The following is a 9,970-nucleotide window of genomic DNA, read 5'->3' as shown; positions in this document are numbered from 1 at the left end:
TTGTTATGGAGAGCCTGGTTTCTACAACATAACTGCATCTATAGTGATGGCAAAGAAACCATTTCGAGATCGGTGATTTTCCTTGTGCAGTATGAGGAGGAATCAGGAACCTGTCGATATCTGCTGTTGGACAGGGAAACAAGAGTTGTTGGTCCCTGTCTACATCTAGACACACCACGACTAGGAATCAGCCGAACGCCAAGCCAAATGCCCAGTGGAAAGAGCTGCCTGAAGGTGTTGTAAAACTGAACACTGACGCTGCCTTTTTGTCAGGCACAGGCCAAGGGCTGGCGCGATCGCATAGGATCATACGGGGCATGTTGTCTTCTCGCCGAGTAAATCGATGAATAAATGCAGATAAGTTGAAAAGGCAGAGGGGCAAGCTATCCTGATGGGTCTGGTATCGCTGTCGAGACTGTACCAAGGCCCACTGATCATTGAGACTGACAACAAAATGGTTGCAAATGAATTGGGACAAGCCAGATCAAACCGATCGGAATGTTTCTGGGTTGTCAGTGAGATAAAAACACAAGCCGGATCTTCAATTCAGTTCAGGCCAAGGCCATCAAAAGGGAACAAAACTGTCTAGCACATGAGCTCGCTACCAGAGCTAGACAGCATGAGGACTCACTGATAATTGCGGACGTGCCCGAGGAGCTTCTTTCGCTGATGCTATCTGAATGTACCAAGTGATGTATTTGGTCCTTTTTTTGGTAGTCATCCTCAAAAAAATTATATACATGTTATGAAATGCCTTCCAAGTCAACCACATAGCCATTTTTTAAGAACTGGTGGGAATTCGTTTGTCGATAAAATTATGTTTTTACACGGGATGTTGCCTTATTTCTACATTAAGCAAATAAACAGTGTGCTGAACTTACAACTCTCTATCCTTATTTGTTATTTCTCTTATTCATAGCGTGTGTTCCCCATTTATACATGTAACGATGATGAACTAAACCACTCTCTATTCTTATTTCTCCAGAAAGCTTTCGGACGATACTCACACCATCTTATTCCTTGAAACATGAAGTGTTTTTCACATCTGTTACAATCCAATGTTTGTTAATTAATTATATTATTTATATTCATAAATAGTATCAAGTTGGCTCAAAATTGTTAATATGATTTTGGATGATATATTATGATGTTGACAAGGAGGTTATTGGTGCTCATTAAAATAGCAGTATGAAATAAGCCAACATATATTTGTCGGTTTTCAATTTAAGCCTTTCAACTCAAGTGACATTATTATTTTTACATTATTTACTGACATAAAACTCCTATTTTGCAGGCTATCTGGAATGATTGCAGGTTTTAACAAGAAGTCCCCAATAGGTGGACTGGCTCAAAATGGAGAAGCACGCCTTTTTGGTTGATTGTATTAAGCATTGAAGTTCGTAGCAATTCATACCATCAATATCTTTGGGATGCCTTGTACTCCCTCCGTAAACTAATATAAGAGCGTAGTGATCTAAACGCTCTTATAGTATAGTTTATAGAGGGAATAACATTTTAAAAAATCATGCCGAATAGCAAGACATATGGAATTATGGAGACAGTTTGGGGGTGCCAATTCTCTCTCTCTCTCTCTCTCTCTCTCTCTCCCCCTCTTGCTAATAGAATTATGAACAACCGGTAAGACTAATATTATAGACCTTCTCTCCTCAATCCTACCATGTATTATTTGACTTTTGCGCTAACACAGGAAAAATGTGTTGTAAACTTGTGAGTTGTGCCTTACTTCCTCCGTTCTTAAATACAAGTCTTTTTAGAGATTCCAATGCGGACTACATACGGAACAAAATGAGTGAATCTACATTTTGTAAAATGTGTCTATATACATAAGTATGTAGTTCGTTTCTAAAATATGTCTATATACATAAGTATGTAGTTCATATTAGAATCTCTAAAAAGACTTTAATTTAGGAATAGAGGGAGTATATTTTCTGGGCAAGTTTTAGCCCTCTTATTCGCAATTGATGTTGCATGTCATTAACCCTTACATTTGATGTTAATGTACGAGTTTATGTCGAATTAGGGTTGGCTGCTCACTTCCCTTTTATGTAATAGCTCTTTTGGGCCCCATCTGGTTTGGGGCGGGCCGACGGTCCGATGCGCGGCGATGTGGCTCCCTGGTGGTGGTGGCGAGGCATCGAGGGGTGCGGGTGGTGGTGGCTTTTGTCGGTCGATGTGCTACAGTGTGGCAGCAGGGGTTGCCCAGACCCATTTGGGCTCGACCGGGCCAGTAGGGGCCTGCTAGGCCCCTGCCGTCACGTCCGGTCGGCTTCGTGACAGTGGCGAAGGTTGTCCCCTCTCGTTGGCTGAGTTGCGAATGCCCCCGAGTCCCCCTGGATCCCTGTTCCCTCCTATGGTCTCGTGTCGGTGGCCTCAAGAGACGACGAAGTTGGTTCAGTGACCGTGGTGGCAAAGGCTGGTGGGCGGCAGGTTGGTTGGTGCACTTCAGATCGTTCGAGGTGGTGGTGGTTGTTTGGGTCGATGAAATCCCTAGGGCTCGTCCGGCATCGACGTGGTGACGCCCGCAGGCGCCGCCGGACCTTCCTAAAGGGCGCCGGGTATACACTTTCCCCACTGTCCTCTGCGTACTGAGGGAAACCCTAGGACTTGTCCGGGCAGCAGTGGTGTCGTTGTCGCATTCCTTCTTGAAGGTGTTGCTTGGTACGCAACGCTTCGGGTGCTAGGAGTGCGGTGGTACTTCGCCGCAGGGGCGGAGCTGCATGGAGCTACCCTGTTGCACCGGCAACAGGGTCAAGTTGGTTTCTACTGATAGTTTAGCACTTGGATCATGAAGGAAATATGCCCTAGAGGCAATAATAAAGTTATTATTTATTTCCTTATTTCATGATAAATGTTTATTATTCATGCTAGAATTGTATTAACCAGAAACATGATACATGTGTGAATACATAGACAAACATATAGTCACTAGTATGCCTCTACTTGACTAGCTCATTAATCAAAGATGGTTATGTTTCCTAACCATAGACATGTGTTGTCATTTGATTAATGGGATCACATCATTAGAAGAATGATGTGATTGACATGACCCATTCCGTTAGCCTAGCACTTGATCGTTTAGTATATTGCTATTGCTTTCTTCATGACTTATACATGTTCCTGTAACTATGAGAATTATGCGACTCCCGTTTACCGGAGGAACACTTTGAGTACTACCAAACGTCACAACGTAACTGGGTGATTATAAAGGAGTACTACAGGTGTCTCCGAAGGTACATGTTGAGTTGGCGTATTTCGAGATTAGGTTTTGTCACTCCGATTGTCGGAGAGGTATCTCTGGGCCCTCTCGGTAATGCACATCATTATAAGCCTTGCAAGCAATGTGACCAAATGAGTTGGTTACGGGATGATGCATTACGGAACGAGTAAAGAGACTTGCCGGTAACGAGATTGAACTAGGTATTGGATACCGACGATTAAATCTCGGGCAAGTAACATACCGATGATAAAGGGAACAACATATGTTGTTATGCGGTTTGACCGATAAAGATCTTCGTAGAATATGTAGGAGCCAATATGAGCCGGTAGAGCATCATCATCGTCACCATGCCGTCGTGCTGACGGAACTCATCCCTGACACTTTGCTGGATTGGAGTCCGGGGATCGTCATCGAGCTGAACGTGTGCTGAACTCTGAGGTGCCGTACATTCGGTACTTGGATCGGTCGGATCGTGAAGACGTACGACTACATCAACCGCGTTGTTATAACGCTTCCGCTTACGGTCTACGAGGGTACGTGGAAAATACTCTCCCCTCTCGTTGCTATGTCATCACCATGATCTTGCGTGTACGTAGGAATTTTTTTGAAATTACTACGTTCCCCAATAGTGGTATCAGAGCCTAGGTTTTATGCGTTGATGTTATATGCACGAGTAGAACACAAGTGAGTTGTGGGCGATACAAGTCATACTGCTTACCAGCATGTCATACTTTGGTTCGGCGGTATTGTGAGATGAAGCGGCCCGGACCGACATTACGCGTATGCTTACACGAGACTGGTTTCACCGTTGCGAGCACTCGTGCTTAAAGGTGGCTGGCGGGTGTCTGTCTCTCTCACTTTAGCTGAATCGAGTGTGACTATGCCCGGTCGTTGCGAAGGTTAAAACAGCACTAACTTGACGAACTATCGTTGTGGTTTTGATGCGTAGGTAAGAACGGTTCTTGCTAAGCCCGTAGCAGCCACGTACTATTTGCAACAACAAAGTAGAGGACGTCTAACTTGTTTTTGCAGGGCATGTTGTGATGTGATATGGTCAAGACGTGATGCTATATTTTATTGTGTGAGATGATCATGTTTTATAACCGAAGTTATCGGCAACTGGCAGGAGCCATATGGTTGTCGCTTTATTGTATGAAATGCAAACGCCCTGTAATTGCTTTACTTTATCACTAAGCGGTAGCGATAGTCGTAGAAGCAATAGATGGCGTAACAACAACGATGTTACGATGGAGATCAAGGTGTCGTGCCGGTAATGATGGTGATCACGACGGTGCTTCGAAGATGGAGATCACAAGCACAAGATGATGATGGCCATATCATATCACTTATATTGATTGCATGTGATGTTTATCCTTTATGCATCTTATCTTGCTTTGATTGACGGTAGCATTTTAAGATGATCTCTCACTAATTATCAAGAAGTGTTCTCCCTGAGTATGCACCGTTGCGAAAGTTCTTCATGCTGAGACACCACGTGATGATGGGGTGTGATAGGCTCTACGTTCAAATACAACGAGTGCAGAACAATTGCACACGCGGAATACTCGGGTTAAACTTGACGAGCCTAGCATATACAGATATGGCCTCGGAACACGGAGACCGAAAGGTCGATATCATATAGTAGATATGATCAACATAATGATGTTCACCATTGAAACTACTCCATCTCACGTGATGATCGGACATGGTTTAGTTGATTTGGATCACGTGATCACTTAGAGGACTAGAGAGATGTCTATCTAAGTGGGAGTTCTTAAGTAATATGATTAATTGAACTTTAATTTATCATGAACTTAGTCCAGGTAGTATTTTGCAAATTATGTTGTAGATCAATAGCTCGCGTTGTTGTTTTCATATGATTATTTTGATATGTTCCTAGAGAAAATTGTATTGAAAGATATTAGTAGCAATGATGCGGATTGGATCCGTGATATGAGGTTTATCCTCATTGGTGCACAGAAGAATTATGTCCTTAATGCACCGCTAGGTGACGGACCTATTGCAGGAGCAGGTACAGACGTTATGAACGTTTGGCTAGCTCAATATAATGACTACTTGATAGTTTAGTGCACCATGCTTAACGGCTTAGAATCAGGGCTTCAAAGACGTTTTGAATGTCATGGACCATATGAGATGTTCCAAAAGTTGAAGTTAATATTTCCAGCAAATACCCGAGTTGAGAGATATGAAGTCTCCAACAAGTTCTATAGCTAAAAGATGGAGGAGAATCGCTCAACTAGTGAGCATATGCTCAGATTGTCTGGGTACTTCAATCGCTTGAATCAAGTGGGATTTAATCTTCCAGATAAGATAGTGATTGACAGAATTCTCTAGTCACCATCACCAAGTTAGTAGAACTTTGTGATGAACTATAGTATGCAAGGGATGACGAAAACGATTCCCGGGCTCTTCGTGATGTTGAAATCAACGAAGGTAGAAATCAAGAAAGAGCATCAAGTGTTGATGGTTGACAAGATCACTAGTTTCAAGAAAAAGGGCAAAGGGAAAGAAAGGGGAACTTCAAGTAGAATGAAAAGCAAGTTGTCACTCCCATGAAGAAGCCCAAAGCTGAACCAAAGCCTGAAACTGAGTGCTTACACTGCAAAGGAAATGGTCACTGGAAACGGAAATACCCTGAATATTTGGTGGATAAGAAGGATGGCAAAGTGAACAAGGGTATATTTGATATACAGGTTATTGATGTGTGCCTTACTAGTGTTTATAGTAGCTCCTGAGTATTTGATACTTGTTCGGTTGCTAAGATTAGTAACTCGAAACAGGAGTTACAGAATAAACATAGACTAGTTGAAGGGGAAGTGACGATGAGTGTTGGAAGTCGTTCCAAGATTGATATGATCATCATCACACACTCCCTATACTTTCGGGATTAGTGTTAAACCTAAATAAATGTTATTTAGCGTTTGCGTTGAGCATGAATATGATTTGATCATGTTTATTGTGATACAGTTATTCATTTGAAGTTAAAGAATAATTGTTATTCTGTTTACATGAATAAGACCTTCAATGGTTATACACCCAATGAAAATAGTTTGTTGGATCTCGATCGTAGTGATACACATATTCATAGTATTGATGCCAAAAGATGCAAAGTTAATAATGATAGTGCAACTTACTTGTGGCACTGCCGTTTGGCTCATATCGGTGTAAAGCGCATGAAGAAACTCCATAAAGATGGATTTTCGGAATCACTTGGTTATGAATCATTTGATGCTTGCGAACCGTGCCTTTTGTGCAAGATGACTAAAACTCCGTTCTCCGGAACAATGGAACAAGCTACTGACTTATTGGAAATAATACATACCGATGTATGCGATCCAATGAGTGTTGATGCTCGTGGCAAGTATTGTTATTTTCTTACCTTCACAAGATGATTTGAGCAGATATGGTTATATCTACTTGATAAAACATAAGTCTGAAATAGTTGAAAGGTTCAAAGAATTTCAGAGTGAAGTGGAAAAATCATCATAACAAGAAAATAAAGTTTCTGCGATCTGATCGGAGAGACGAATATTTGAGTTACGAGTTTGGTCTTCAATTAAAACAATGTGGAATAGTTTCACAGCTCACGCCACCTGGAACACCACAACGTTATGGTGTGTCCGAACGTCGTAATCGTACTTTACTAGATATGGTGCGATCTATGATGTCTCTTATCAGTTTACCACTATCGTTTTGGGGTTATGCATTAGAGACAGTTGCATTCACTTTAAATAGGGCACCATCGAAGTCCATTGAGACGACGCCTTATGAACTGTGGTTTGGCAAGAAACCAAAGTTGTCGTTTCTTAAATTTTGGGGCTGCGATGCTTATGTGAAAAAGTTTCAACCTGATAAGCTCGAACCCAAATCGGAGAAGTGCGTCTTCATAGAATACCCAAAGGTAACTATTGGGTACACCTTCTATCACAGATCCGAAGGCAAGTTATTCGTTGCTAAAATGGATCCTTTCTAGAGAAGAAGTTTCTCTCGAAAGAAGTGAGTGGGAGGAAAGTAGAGCTTGATAAGGTAATTGTACCTTCTCCCAAATTGGAAAGTAGTTCATCATAGAAATCAGTTCCTGTGATTCCTACACCAATTAGTGAGGAAGCTAATGATGATGATCATGAAACTTCAGATCAAGTTACTACAAAACCTCGTAGGTCTTCCAAAGTACAGTCCGCACCAGAGTGGTACGGTAATCCTGTTCTGGAAGTCATGTTACTAGACCATGATGAACCTACGAACTATGAGGAAGCGATGATGAGCCCAGATTCCGCGAAATGGCTTGAGGCCATGAAATCTGAGACAAGATCCATGTATGAGAACAAAGTGTGGACTTTGGTGGAGTTGCCCGATGATCGGCAAGCCATATTGTATAAATGGATCTTCAAGAGGAATACGGACGTTGATAGTAGTGTTACTATCTACAAAGCTCGACTTGTCACAAAAAGGTTTTCGACAAAGTTCAAAATGTTGACTACAATGAGATTTTCTCAACTGTAGCGATGCTTAAGTCTGTTCGAATCATGTTAGCAATTGCCACATTTTATGAAATCTGGCAAATGGATGTCAAAACTGCATTCTTTAATGGATTTATTAAAGAAGAGTTGCATATGATGCAACCAGAAGGTTTTGTCAATCCTAAAGGTGCTAACAAATTGTGCAAGCTCCAGCGATCCATCTATGGACTGGTGCAAGCATCTCGGAGTTGGAATATACGCTTTGATGAGTTGATCAAAGCATATGGTTTTATACAGACTTTTGAAGAAGCATGTATTTACAAGAAAGTGAGTGGGAGCTCTATATCATTTCTAATATTATATGTGGATGACATATTGTTAATTGGAAATGATATGGAAATTCTGGATAGCATGAAAGGATACTTGAATAAGAGTTTTTCAAAGCAAGACCTCGGTGAAGCTGCTTACACATTGAGCATCAAGATCTATATAGATAGATCAAGACGCTTGATAAGATTTTTCAATGAGTACATACCTTGATAAATTTTTGAAATAGTTCAAAATAGAACAGTCAAAGAAAGAGTTTTTGCCTGTGTTACAAGGTGTGAAGTTGAGTAAGACTCAAGACTCGACCATTGCAGAAAATAGAAAGAGAATGAAAAGTCATTCCCTATGCCTCAGTCATAGGTTCTATAAAATATGCTATGCTGTGAACCAGACCTATTGTATACCTTGCTCTGTGTTTGGCAAAGGAATACAATTTTGATCTAATAGTAGATCACTGGACATGGGTCAAGAATATCCTTAGTGAAGACTAAGGAAATGTTTCTTGATTATGGAGGTGATAAAAGAGCCCGTCGTAAAAGTTACAACGATGCAAGCTTTTACACCAATCAAGATGACTCTAAGTCTCAGTCTGGATACATATTGAAAGTGGGAGCAATTAGCTAGAGTAGCTCCGTGCAGAGCATTGTGGACATAGAATATTTGCGAAATACATACGTCTCTGAATATGACAGACCCGTTGACTAAGCTTCTCTCACGAGCAAAACATGATCATACCTTAGTACTCTTTTGGGTGTTAATCACATAGCGATGTGAACTAGATTATTGACTCTAGTAAACCCTTTGGATGTTGATCGCATGATGATGTGAACTATGGGTATTAATCACATGCAGATGTGAATATTGGTGTTAAATCACATAGCAATGTGAACTAGATTATTGACTCTAGTGCAAGTGGGAGACTGAAGGAAATATGCCCTAGAGGCAATAATAAAGTTATTATTTATTTCCTTATTTCATGATAAATGTTTATTATTCATGCTAGAATTGTATTAACCGGAAACATAATACATGTGTGAATACATAGACAAACATATAGTCACTAGTATGCCTCTACTTGACTAGCTCATTAATCAAAGATGGTTATGTTTCCTAATCATAGACATGTGTTGTCATTTGATTAATGGGATCACATCATTAGAAGAATGATGTGATTGACATGACCCATTCCGTTAGCCTAGCACTTGATCGTTTAGTATATTGCTATTGCTTTCTTCATGACATATACATGTTCCTGTAACTATGAGAATTATGCGACTCCCGTTTACCAGAGGAACACTTTGGGTACTACCAAACGTCACAACGTAACTGGGTGATTATAAAGGAGTACTACAGGTGTCTCCGAAGGTACATGTTGAGTTGACGTATTTCGAGATTAGGTTTTGTCACTCCGATTGTCGGAGAGGTATCTCTGGGCCCTCTCGGTAATGCACATCATTATAAGCCTTGCAAGCAATGTGACCAAATGAGTTGGTTACGGGATGATGCATTATGGAACGAGTAAAGAGACTTGCTGGTAACGAGATTGAACTAGGTATTGGATACCGACGATCAAATCTCGGGCAAGTAACATACCGATAACAAAGGGAACAACGTATGTTGTTATGCGGTTTGACCGATAAAGATCTTCGTAGAATATGTAGGAGCCAATATGAGCATCCAGGTTCCGCTATTGGTTATTGACCGAGAATAGTTCTAGGTCATGTCTACATAGTTCTCGAACCCGTAGGGTCCGCACGCTTAAGGTTTCGATGACAATTATATTATGAGTTTATGAGTTTTGATGTACCGAAGGAGTTCGGAATCCCGGATTAGATCGGGGACATGACGAGGAGTCTCGAAATGGTCGAGACGTAAAGATCGATATATTGGACGACTATATTCGGAGTTCGGAAAGGTTCCGAGT

Source organism: Triticum aestivum, chromosome 4A (genome assembly GCF_018294505.1).
Source record: "Triticum aestivum cultivar Chinese Spring chromosome 4A, IWGSC CS RefSeq v2.1, whole genome shotgun sequence".
Taxonomy (NCBI): domain Eukaryota; kingdom Viridiplantae; phylum Streptophyta; class Magnoliopsida; order Poales; family Poaceae; genus Triticum; species Triticum aestivum.
The sequence above is the reverse complement of the archived record's forward strand: the minus strand, read 5'-3'. Positions refer to the sequence as shown.